Source organism: Leucoraja erinacea, chromosome 8 (genome assembly GCF_028641065.1).
Source record: "Leucoraja erinacea ecotype New England chromosome 8, Leri_hhj_1, whole genome shotgun sequence".
Classification (NCBI taxonomy): Eukaryota; Metazoa; Chordata; class Chondrichthyes; order Rajiformes; family Rajidae; genus Leucoraja; species Leucoraja erinaceus.
This window is the reverse complement of record NC_073384.1, coordinates 49373682-49386848: the sequence shown is the minus strand read 5'-3', so window position 1 is coordinate 49386848 and position 13167 is coordinate 49373682. Positions and strand designations below refer to the sequence as shown.

The following is a 13167-nucleotide window of genomic DNA, read 5'->3' as shown; positions in this document are numbered from 1 at the left end:
TAGGTTTCAGAGAAATAAGTTTGTGGATGGGATTGTTAGGTTTGACTGTTGCATGTGGTCTTAGAGGACTATGTCTGTACACTTTACTAATTGGGGATTATGCTTCGGTATGGCAATGCTCTACTGAACTGCATGCAAGAAAATAATCTCACGGAAATGTATGTACATGTGGCAGTAAAGAACCATCGACCATTGTTCTGTGAATTAGCATAGACTTGAATGGGTTCCTACGATGCCCAAAGGAAATAACGAAACAAACTGCATGAGGGTGTTGTTGAGCACACAAATATTGGGACTGATTGTAGATGGGTGATGATTGATTGAGTCATGTCTGAGGCTAATGGTACAGCTGCTAGAAGATGGCGTTTGAAGATGCACGCTGTGTTCTTGACTCCAGTTCTTGCAGCACCGCAAGATTCCCAGGGCTTTAGTCATGCCATTGATCGTAATGGTCTCTGCTGCCGATGCCTTCCAGATGTGTGCCTGGAGAGCTTCCTGACCCCCTACATCTGTGAGACATCTCTCCTCCTTTGTAACGCTCCCATCCAGTCCTCCAGTGTGCGGAGATCTTGGAATCCAGCCGTGCCGCTCAATGCTTCTGCACTCAGCTTCAGTTCCTGAAAGGACACACTCAGAGAGACTGCAGATGTCGGAGACCAGAGTAAACTGCCGGAGGAGCTCAGCGGCTCAAGCAGCATGTGTGGATGGAAGTTGACAGTCGACACTTCAGGTTGGAGACCCTTCATCTGGACTGATGAAAGGTCCTGACCTGAAACATAGGAGTCCAATTGGCTTGTAGAAATGATGAACTGCAGATGCTGGTTTACCAAGGAAAGACACAAAATGCTGGAGTAACTCAGTGGGTCATGGATGTAGATCATGGCTAGGTGATGTTTCAGGTTAGGACTCCATTTGGTTTGGCAAGATAGAGGATGATGAGAGGGTTTCCCAGCTGAGAGAGACTAGGACATGGGGTGGGATGGCCTGTTTCCGTGCTGTAATTGTTATATGGTTATATGGGAGGGGAGCAGCCTGCAGTTTCAGAATAAGGAATTTCTTCTCTTTGGTTGTGACCCTTTCAAACTCTAGCCCAGCAAGCTAGAAAGTCCAGTCATTAAATACACTTTGAGATGATAAAAGTAACAAGTAGGGGCTGCACAAGGGCGCAGCAGTAGAGTTGCTGTCTCACAGCCCCAGGGACCCAGGTTCAATCCTGACTACAGGCTGTGTACCTAGTTTGTACCTAGTCTCCGGGTGCTCCAGCATTCCAAAGACATCTAGGTTTGCAGGTTAATTGGCTTCTCTAAGTTGCCCGTAGTGCGTAGGATGCAAAATCAGGATAACATAGAACTAGGGTACGCGTGAACGTGATTGCTGTTCAGTGCGGACTCGGTAGGCCGAAGGGCTTGTTTCCACGCTGTATCTCTAAACTAAACTAACAATGAAGATGGAGCTAAAGCTAAGCACAGATCAGCCAAGGTCTTACTAAATGGCAGAGCAGGCTCGGAAGAACATATGGTCAGCTCCTGCTTCAATTTCTCATGTCCTTATGACATCAATCAGCACTTGCTCCAGCAACAAAACACCTTCCTTTTAAGAGGTGCAGGCTAACTTTAAACAGTGCAGGCTGGTTTACCAAAGTGATTCACTCACTGGCTCCTCTTTGATCCATCCGATCATTTTGAAAGATGGTGCGGCAGTGGCCAGATGCTGAATTCATTGGCATCAGTCATCTACACAAACATAACGTGTTCTCAGCAATGCAGTCTCCAGCCGTGCGTGAATTACGCGTCATTCTCCCAACGCTCCCTGTCCATGAACTCTCGCATCCCGCCTACAACGTGTGGTCCAGGGCACGATTGGAAATTGTCAGTTCCCAATAAATAGAGTAGTAAAGAGGAAATTAAACAACATGGCTTCAATCTCATGTGAACAACGCATTAAGTCAAACAAGATTTCAATAAAAGTTTGAATAAATCAGTAGAGGCTTCCAAGTACGTTTGTAAACTTTGGGGAGTGTATATTTGTGTATATCAGCTGGATTATTTCATTTTGGCTTTTGTCTACCATCTCTTCTGATGTCAATCTTTTTATTTCCCTTTTTATTATTTGGTGAACTGTCCCCTGGCACCTAGGTGATTGATGGAGAGGGTTCTGGCGGCAGCTACATTCAAGCTTGGGGGAAGGGGGGAAACAGGAAGAGGGTTTATTGGTGAGGTCTGGAACAGCATTCTCGTTATAGCCCATAAGGAAACATTTCAAATTTTCAGCATAAGGAAAAACAAAGAAATAGCAGGAGTAGGCCATTCTGCCCCTTGCCCCTGATCTGCCCTTCAATGAGAATGCTTCATTTTTTACCTCATTACCACTTTCATTGGCAAACCCTACAGATATTCCCTAAATATCAAAATTCCAATCAGTGTCTGCAACTTAACAAAAAGTGTGCTGGAGTAACTCAGAAGGTCAGACAGCATCTCTGGAGAACATGGTTAGATGACGTTTTGGGTCAGAACCTTTCCTCAAACTGACTTCAGATAGGAGTCGAGAATGATCCTGAGCCGAAACATCACCTATCCATGTTCTCCAGAGATGCTGCCTGACCCGCTGAGTTACTCCAGCATTTTGTGTCCTTTTTTGTAAAGCAGCGTCCGCAGTTCCTCATTTCTACTCTGTAACTTAGCAACTGAGTTTCCACAGCCGTCTAAAGTTGGTAGAGAATAAAAACGGTTTGCTTCCCTCTGCATGATGAAACTCGGCTCTGAATGGTCTTATTTTGAGTGTGATCTTGGTTTTGGGCAGTCATCTTGGGCAAAGTATCTGGAAATATTGAAGATGACAATGTGCATCCATCATCTCCATGTCCGTGTTAAACACATTACCAAATTAAATGATTCCCTTCTGCCTCCACTACCACTCCTGGCAGAGCGTTCCATGCACCCACCAATCTCTATGTAAATAACATGCCCTGCATATCTCCTCTGATCTTACATCAATGCCCTCTAGTATTTGACATTTCCACCCCTAAACATAGGTTCTGATTGCCTATCCTTGATATGCCCCTCGTCATTTTCTAAAGTTCTATCTGGTGTTCCCTCAGCCTCCAGCACTCAAGTGAAATCAATCCAAGTTTGCCCAAACTCTTATTCGAACTAATATCATGAGGGTGGTATAATGGCACAATGGTAGAGTTGCTGCCTTACAGCTCAGAGACTGGGATTGCTCCTGACTACTGATACTGTCTGTATGGAGTTTGTACGTTCTCACCTTGACCATGTGGGTCTCCTACAGGTGCCTCAATTTCCTCCCACACTCCAAAGATGCACAGGTTTGTAGGTTAATTGGCTTAGGTTAAAATTGTAAATTGTCCCTAGTGTGTAGGATAGTGCTGATGTTTGGGGTGATTGCTGGCCGGCATGGACTCGATTGGCCGAAGGGTCTGTTTCTGCGCTGCATCTCTAAACTAAACTAAACTAAACTAAACTAAACTAAACTAAACTAAACTAAACTAAACTAAACTAAACTAAACTAAACTAAACCAAACCAAACCCTCTAATCCAGGCAGCATCTTGGTAAAGCTTTTCTGCACCTTTCCCAAAGCATCCATATCCTACTACCAAAGGCACAACCAGAATTGCACACAATACTCTAAATGTGAGTAACCAAAGTTTTATAAACCTGCACCATGACTTTCTGCTTTTTTATCCAATGTGCTGACTGATAAAGGCATGAATACCATAAGACTTCTTTATCACCCTATCTACTTGTGCTGTTACTTTCATCAGTCAGGAAATTTAATGTAGAGTTTGGATTGTTATGTTTCAGTTGTACAAGATGTTGATGAGGTCATACTTGGAGTGTTGTGTTCAGTTATTCACTCTGCTATATGACAGATGTCATTAAGTCCATCAAATCTACTTTATATTGATGAAATACTGAATATATTTATCTCATTATTGAAGCAATTGTTGCCATAACACTGAAGACAAAAAGACAACGTCACCTATTCTGTCTCTCCAGAGATGCTGCTTGTCATGCTGAGTTACTCCAGCCATTTGTGTCTATCTTCTCTATTCCTTCACTTCTAGCCTCTTGATTATCCTATGTTTAAATCTCTCAATCACCGCCACTCATGCCTTTAGCTGCCAAAACCTCAAGGTCTTCAGTTCATTTCTTATTCCCCCTTTAAGACCTGCCTTAAAAAACTGCTTTAAAATCTGGTCATGTGCTTAATGTCAAATTCTGTTTGGTAACTCTCCAGCGAAGTGCTGGGTGATTGGTTCCATTGACTAGATAGTTTAGAACGAGCGGAGTTAATGTCAGTTTTATATAAAGGACATTGTTTCTTGTATAAAATTCACCCAACTCAGTTCCTCAAACCAATATGTCACACAGCAGTAATTAATGCTCAGTCCAGGTCTTTGTGCTTAGAATCTTGTAACGTTTATGAATTAAACTTTCTGACTAAACAAAGTTCCATTTCCATTCTGCCCATTTATACTTAAGCAGCAAATATCTTTCAAGACAGAGCCATGATGACACAGAAACTATGGAATCATAATAAGACCTGTGATGAAATGATATGATGAAATATCTCAGTTCAGCTTTCAAGACTTCCTTGAAAACTTCCTGAGAGGCTGTCACTGGCTTAATAAAATGATAGATTAACAGTCCCAACTCCTTATGAATTATGTAATATATTACCTCATAATGGATGATCTTATAAGTCTGTTAACGAGTATGGGAATGAGCCAATTATGAATTGAAATATATACTCAAAAAGACCAGTACGTTTGAATGCCATATAGTCATAGTTATAAAGTGTGGAAACAGGCCTTTCGGCCCACCGAGTCTGCGCCAAACAATCTTTACAACCACACAGCAGAAGCCAAGAGATCTTTTAGGGCATTCGTGATGGGTGATCCACTCGCAATTGCTTTCACGTGGACTCACATTCCAGTACACACAAAAATGCTATTGAGCCACAAGTTGTAATACTGCAAATCTGGTTAGCAGGCCCAGGACCCTTTGGCCTAATAGTGGAGGTTGATCATGGTGCCTGTGCATGCATTTATATGCTCTGCAAGCTGTCTTTTCTTAAAAGCTGAACCTGTATCAGCTAAATCAAGATCTAAATTCCCAAAGTCCAGCAGCACAGTGGTGCAGCTGTGGAGTTGCTGCCTTACAGCGCCAGAGACACGGGTTCAATCCCGACTATGGATGCCGTCTGTTTGTACGTTCTCCCTGTAACCATGTGGGTTTTTTCAGGGTACTCCGGTTTCCTTCCACATTCCAAAAACGTACAGGTTTGTAGATAAATTGGCTTCTATAAAATTGTAAATTGTCCCTAGTGTGCAGGATAGTGATAGTGATCACTGGTTGAGGCGGACTTGGTGGGCCAATGGGCCCGTTTCTGTATCTCTAAAGTCTAAAGTCCAGTAGCTTACCCTCTGATTATGATGGTCCATTCACTTGTGCTAATGCATTCAGAAGAAAATGACAACATCATCGCATGATGTTGTGTAAAAAGAGGCTTTGCGTTGCCTGCACTGCTGAGCTGGAAAAACAATATTATTTAAATACTATGATTAAACCAATCATATACTTGGCCACAAACAGTAAGATAACACTTCCGTGCTCCTTTGTGGCAGTCACAAAAAAAACTTCTCAAATTATTTTGCCATTTTAGTTTTCAGATTGTGTGCTGGCAAGACTGAATCAGTTTGATGCAGTATGATTTGCAGGTTCATTTTATTGCAGTGTAAGATCTACAAATTGGAGATAGTTATCACAAAAGAGACAAGAATATTCAGGCCAAACAGGATGTAGCTATTTTGAGATATCGGAATCTTTCTTCTGTTGACTATATTTATGTTACGGGCTTGCAGTATCTCAACAACAGATGCAGAGATATTACTTGATAGCGGAAGTCATGATTCTGCCTTTTTCTTAAGGGAACTCTGATTAACAAGCCTGATTTATCTTTAGACCAGGTCACACACCGTACCTTTCTCCTTCCCGACAAACAACATGTGTACAATGCTGCAAAAAATCACTCACGGCCTTCTGCCACATGATTACCATGGGGAAAATGGAATGATTCATGCATCACTTGTCTAAGAAAGCTAAAGGTTAAGGCCTGTATTGACACCATCCTGTGGGTTCCTTTAGGGCTCTCCTTCTTTGATCTTCGAGGGTCACATGAAAGAGAAAAGTCTACAGTTTGATGCAATTAGCTGTAAACAAATTATCATGGTGCAGTCTACGTAGATTGGAAAGCACGGCTTTTTCTATCTTTGTACATTATTCCATTGACTGACTGGTCGATGTTACCATGTTTTTGCTTTTATTAGCATACGGGTTTCCGCCTCCTAAATGTGACATCACAACCAGTAAGAAGGAGAAAGTTAGTGGGTGCAAGGAAGCGTTCATCAAATCGGTATAACTTGACAAACTGAAAGGCTTCCTTCCATATCAAAAGTGTGGACGTATCCTAACAATCAGTTTTAAACATGTGTAGAAAGGAACTGCAGATGCTGGTTTATACCGAAGATAGACGCAAAGTGCTAAAGTAATTGAGAGAGGTCACTATTGTACTATTTTCATTGATCAGCACTTTAGACTATTTAGATGCATCGCAGAAACAGGCCCTTTGGCCGACCGAGTCAGCCTTGACCAGTACACTAGCACTATCCTACACACTAGGGGCAATTACAATGTTACCGAAACCAATTAACGTACAAACCTATGTGTTCAAGAAGGAACTGCAGATGCTAAAGAAGGGTTTCGGCCCGAAACGTCGCCTATTTCCTTCGCTCCATAGATGCTGCTGCACCCGCTGAGTTTCTCCAGCATTTTTGTGTATCTACAAACCTATACGTCTTTGGAGTGTGGGAGGAAACCGAAACACCCAGAGAAACCCCATGCGGTCACGGAGAGAACGTAATCTCCCTATGTTGACATTGCCTGCCACGCTTTGTCCTGCCTCGCTCCTTTTCCTGCTTTCTTCTCCCCCCCCCCCAAACACACACACACACACAATCAGTCCCAACCCGAAACATCACCTTGCCATGTTCTCCAGAGATGCTGCCTGACCTGCTGAGTTACTCCAGCACTTTGTGTTTATTTTCAATATAAACCATCATCTGCAGTTCCTTCCTACACTTCTAATTGGAATTGGTTTGCTGAAAACTCATTCTCTGAAAAATTGCGAGTAAAATAATTTTGATCAGATTGATGTGGAAATTTCCAGGATATTTCATGGGACATACAAATATAATTCATTAGAAACATAGAAATATAGAAAATAGGTGCAGGAGGAGGCCATTCAGCCCTTTGAGCCAGCACCGCCATTCATTGTGATCATGGCTGATCGTCCCCAATCAATGACCCGTGCCTGCCTTTCTCCCCATAATCCCTTGACTCCACTAGCCCCTAGAGCTCTATCTAACTCTCTCTTAAATCCATCCAGTGATTTGGCCTCCGCTGCCCTCTGTGGCAGGGAATTCCTCAAATTCACAACTCTCTGGGTGAAAATGTATTTCCTCACCTCAGTCTTAAATGGCCTCCCTTTATTCTAAGACTGTGACCTCTGGTTCTGGACTCGCCCAACATTGGAAACATTTTTCCTGAATCTAGCTTGTCCAGTCCTTTTACAATTTTATATGTTTCTATAAGATTCCCCCTCATCCTTCTAAACTCCAGTGAATATAAGCCTATTCTTTTCAATCTTTCCTCATATTCCGCCATCCCAGGGATCAATCTCGTGAACCTACGCTGCACTGCCTCACTCACAAGGAAGTCCTTCCTCAAATTAGGAGACCACAACTGTACACAATACTCCAGATATGGCCTTACCAGAGCCCTATACAACTGCAGAAGTACCTCTTTACTCCTATACTGAAATTCTCTTGTTATGAAGGCCAACATTCCATTAGCTTTCTTCACTGCCTGTTGTACCTGTAAGCCAACTTTCAGTGACTGGTGTACAAGGACACCCAGGACTCGCTTTACCTCCCCCTTACCTAACCTAACCTAACCCCATTGAGATAATAATCAGCCCCGTTGTTTTTACCGTCAAAGTGGATAACCTCACATTTATCTATATTATACTGCATCTGCCACGCATCTGCCCAGTCACTCAACCTGTCCAGGTCATCCTGCAACCTTCTAACATCCTCTTCACAGTTCACACTGCCACCCAGCTTTGTGTCATCCGCAAACTTGCTAGTGTTGCTCCTAATTCCCTCTTCCAAATCATTAATATATATGGTAAACAGTTGCGGCCCCAACACCGAGCCTTGTGGCACTCCACTCGCCACTGCCTGTCATTCTGAAAAGGACCTGTTCACTCCTACTCTTTGCTTCCCATCTGCCAACCAATTTTCTATCCATGTCAACACCCTACCCCAATACCATGTGCTCTCATTTTAGTTACCAGTCTCCCATCCGGGACCTTGTCAAAGGCCTTCTGAAAGTCTAGATACACTACATCCACTGGCTCCCCTTCATCCATTTTACTTGTCACATCCTCAAAAAATTCCAGAAGATTAGCCAAGGATGATTTTCCTTTCATAAATCCATTCTGACTTGGACTAATCCTTTTACTGCTATCCAAATGCCCAATTGTTACCTCTTTAATAATTGACTCCAGCATCTTTCTGACCACCAAAGTCAGGCTAACTGGTCTGTAAATCCCTGTTTTCTCTCTCGTTCCATTCTTGAAAAGTGGGATAACATTAGCTATCCTCCAGTCCACAGGAATTGATCCTGAATCTATTGAACATTGGAAAATGATCACCACTTTTTCTAGAGCCACCTCCCTGAGGACCCTGGGATGCAGACCATTAGGCCCAGAGGATTTATCATCCTTTAGTCCTATTAGCCTGCCCAATACTATTTCTCGCCTAATGCAATTTTTTTTCAGTTCCTCTACCCCCTTAGATTTTCTGTCCTCCAGTACTTCTGGGAGATTGTTTGTGTCTTCCTTAGTGAAGACAGATCCGAAGTACCTGTTCAACCCTTCTGCCATTTCCTTGTTCCCCATAATAATTTCACCCGTGTCTGCCTTCAAGGGACCCACATTTGACTTTGCTATTCTTTTTCCCTTAACATATATAAATAAGCTTTTATTGTCCTTCTTTAGATTCCTGGCCAGCTTCCCTTCGTACTTCATCTTTTCAGCCCGTATTATTATCCTACTACCCTTCAAATCTTTCTTCCTTTTTGGAATGAAATGATCCTGCGTCTTCCGGATTATGCCCAGAAATTCCTGCCATTGCTGTTCCACCGTCATTCCTGCTAAGATCCTTTTCCAGTCTACCTTGGCCAGCTTTTCCCTCATGCCTTCATAGTCCCCTTTGTTCAACTGCATCACTGACACTTCCGATTTAACCTTCTCCTTCTCAAATTGCAGATTAAAACTAATCATATTATGATCACTTCCTCCAAGCGATTCCTTTACCTCTAGTTCTCTTATCAAATCTGGTTCATTGGCCAACACTAAATCCAGTATTGACTTTCCTCTGGTCGGCTCTAAGCTGCTTTAAGAATCCCTCTCGGAGGCACTCTACAAACTCTCTTTCCTGAGCCAACCTGCATATTGTCTACCTGCATATTGAAATCCCCCATCACCATAGTGGCATTACCTTTGTTACATGCCAGTTTTAGCTCCTGCTGCAACTTACACCCTACATCCAGGCTACTATTTGGGGGTTTGTAGATAACACCAATTAGTGGCTGCTTGCCTTTGCAATTCCTCAACTCAATCCACAGTGACTCTACCTCGTCAGTCCCTATTTCTTTCCTCGCAAGTGTCTGAATTCCATCCCTCACCAGCAGAGCTACCCCCCTTCTTCTGCCCACCTGCCTGTCCTTTCTATAGAATGTATAACCCTGAATATTAAGTGCCCATGCCCGATCCTCCTGTAGCCACGTCTCAGCATTCTTAAGTAAAGCAAATTTAAAAAAATGATTTATCACTACCTCCTTCTGGTGGATGAGACTGGGGACAACAAATGACAGAGCACACTGAAATGTTCACTGAATACCTTATTCTTGGTGACCTCGTGATAGTTCCTGGAACCTGGGCCTTCAGATCCTGAGTGGCATCTTGGTACAAACAGACAGCTTGTCAACCCGGCTGCATGATATCATCTTGGCAAGATTTGTTTGCTGCTTTCAGTACGCAGCTTGTGGTTCGATCCAGTTGGCACATGTCATCATCAAACCCAGCAAAATAAATAAATACATTACCGAGGCATCCGGCAATCTTTCAATTCGTCAGCCCACTTTCAAGTATTTGCTGGAGTTTCCATAGGAACAAAATTACCTTCATTTCAACCGTCTCTGTGCTGCAAGGTATTCAACTCACCATGTAGAAAGAATCTTTCAGAGCATTTTGTTCTCTTGTTTACGGAGTGAGAGTCTCCAGCTGCACAATATAAAGTATGTAGGGAGATAGTATGGAGGAACAAAGGGACATTGGAATGTATTTGCACGGATCCTTAAAAGTAACAAGGTGGTTCAAAAAGGTAGTCAGGGGTCCTCCCACTTACTAGCAAGGCTACAGAATGTAAGAAAAAGAAGATTATGCTGGAAATGTAGACAATGTGTGAAGTTGTGACCAAAATGGTTGTTGAGGGCAGAGCTGTAGACATTGTATATATTAATTTCAGTAAGGCCTTCTACAAGGTTCCGCATGGTAGGCTGCTGTGGAAAGTTAGATTGCGTGGGATCCAAGGAGGGATAGCTGAATGGATAGAAAATTGGCGTTATGAAAGAGAGGAGAGGGTGATGGTGGAAGGTTGTTTTTCCGACTATGTGACTAGGCCTGTGACTAGTGGTGTGCCTCAGGGATCGGTGCTGGGCCCATTACTGTTTGTTATCCATATCAATGATTTGGATGGGAATGTACAAGGCATGATTAACAAGTTTGCAGATGACACTAAAATGGGTGGTATCGTAGATAGAAGGACACAAAGTGCTGGAGCAACTCGGCAGGTCAGGGGACCATGAACAGGTGATGTTTCGGGTCAGGCTGATCGGTGATATTTCAGGTTGAGACCTTTCTCCAGAATTACTAGGTCATTACTTGAACTCTATAAACAGTTATGGCCATTCCAAGCTGGATAATGTTAGCTTTAAGGATAGATTGGATTGGCTGTGGTCATTTTCTTTACAGAGGAGGAGATTGGGGGCAGACTATTGAGGTAGGTAATGAGGGAACTAGATAGAATAATCAAATCAAATCAAATAAATAGCAAGGACTCACATCCTTTAGCAGAGGTAGCAATATCAAGATGTGTAGGGAGGCACTGCAAATGCTGGTTTAAACTGAAGATAGAAACAAAAAGCTGGAGTAACTCAGCGGGGCAGGCAGCATCTCTGGAGAGAAGGAACGGGTGATGTTTCAGGTCAAGGCTCTTCTTTAGACAACAACAGAGGGACTAAAGGTAGATAAGGAAAAATCCTTCATCAAGACCATTGTAAGGAGCTGGAACTCACTGTTTGAAATAATTATATTTGAATGTGTGATTGAAGCTATAGGGCTGGGGATCTATGATGGAAGGTGGGATTACATTTGATACATCCTTTTTAATCAGGACAACATGATGGACTAAATGGCCCATACTATGTCATAAATGTTTGTGGTTTTCCTGACCCTCTGTCTTCTTCCCCCAAGATGGAAAGAACAATGGATCCACGGGACCTGTAGGTTCCTCTCCAAGATACACCAGGAAATATATTGCTTTATCTTCATCATTACTGGATCTAAATCGTGGAACACAGGTTAATCTGATGACAGCTCACCACTACCTTCTCAACAACAGTTAAGGATGGGCCTTGTAAATAACACCCGCTTCCTAAAGAACAAATACATGTAAAAGCATACCACAGAGGTCAGAGGTATCTTCATTGGTGAAGTTACTGGTGAATTGATATTTCAAATACCTCATCTGCCCAAGATGCATATGATTGCCTTGTCTGAAATGAACGACTGCCTTTCATGATATGCACCAACAGCGTTCTCCAGGAGCAAGATAGGCCACTTTTAGTTAAAGAGGGAAGCACGGTAACATAGTGGTAGAGCTGCTGCCTTACAGTGTCAGAGACCCAGGTTTGATCCAGACAACAGGTGCTGTCTGTATGGAATTTGTACGTTCCCCCGTAACCTGCATAGGTTTTCTCTGGGAGCTCTGGTTTCCTCACACACTCCAAAGGCGTACAGATTTGTAGGTTAATTGGCTTGCTAACATTGTAAATTGTCCCTTGTGTGTGTAGGATAGTGTTAGTGTGCGGGGATCATTGGTTGGCACGGACTGGATGGGCCGAAGGGACTGTTTCCATGTATCGCTAAGCTAAACTAATAGATACAAAGTGCTGGAGTAACTCAACGGATCTGGCAACATCTCTGAAGATGGGTGAAGTTTTGGGTCAAAACCGTTCTTCAGACTGAAAGTAGGGGGTGGAAAGGGGAAGTGAAGACAAGAAAAGAACAGGATCAATTAGGGTCAGCCACAAATGACCGGTGTGATCTCAAGAGAAACAACGTGGAGAACGGTGTGAATTGCTAAATGATTAAGGAGGCGGAAGGGGGCAAGGAGAGAGGGGGAAGGGGAGGGGAGTATGAGATGAAGTTACTTAAAATGAGAGAATTCAGTGTCCATACCGTTGGATTGTAAGGTACCCAAGCGAACTATGAGGTGCTATTCCTCCAATTTGTGTGCGGTCTCACTATTTTTAGTTTACTAGACTACTTTCTTTTAACAAACAAAAAAATTGATTGGAAACTAGGCTTTGAAGGACAAGTCCAATCCATTTGGTTGGAAATGTGATCACAGCACTCAGCAAAGCTCCTACTATTAACAAAGCAGGAATCGCTGTAACTACTCAGAGTTCGGCAGCACGGCATTCGGAGAATCAGGCTTCACATATTCAGGCTGCTAAATTTTCACCAGAACTTGAAAAAATTAGAAAAAACCCTATTTTTAAGCACCTACAGAGGCAGGAGCTATTCAATCCAGTCTACGGGTGCTATCTGTACAGAGTTTGTACGTTCTCGCCATGACCGCGTGGATTTTCCCCTGGTGCACCGATTCCCTCCCACACTCCAAAGGCGTACAGATTTGTAGGTTAATGGACTTTGGTAAATAATGTAAATTGTCCCCA

The 13167-nt window shown here is 43.0% G+C and overlaps 1 long non-coding RNA gene across 1 annotated transcript in view; it reads left to right on the top strand.

The window, feature by feature from the left end:
• Positions 1-10863: 10863 nt before the first annotated feature.
• Positions 10864-13167, top strand: part of LOC129699674 (uncharacterized) — a 45756-nt gene continuing 43452 nt past the window's right edge. The window contains exon 1 of the long non-coding RNA XR_008723907.1: positions 10864-11827. This is a non-coding gene — a long non-coding RNA (uncharacterized LOC129699674). The remainder of the gene's footprint in view (positions 11828-13167) is intronic.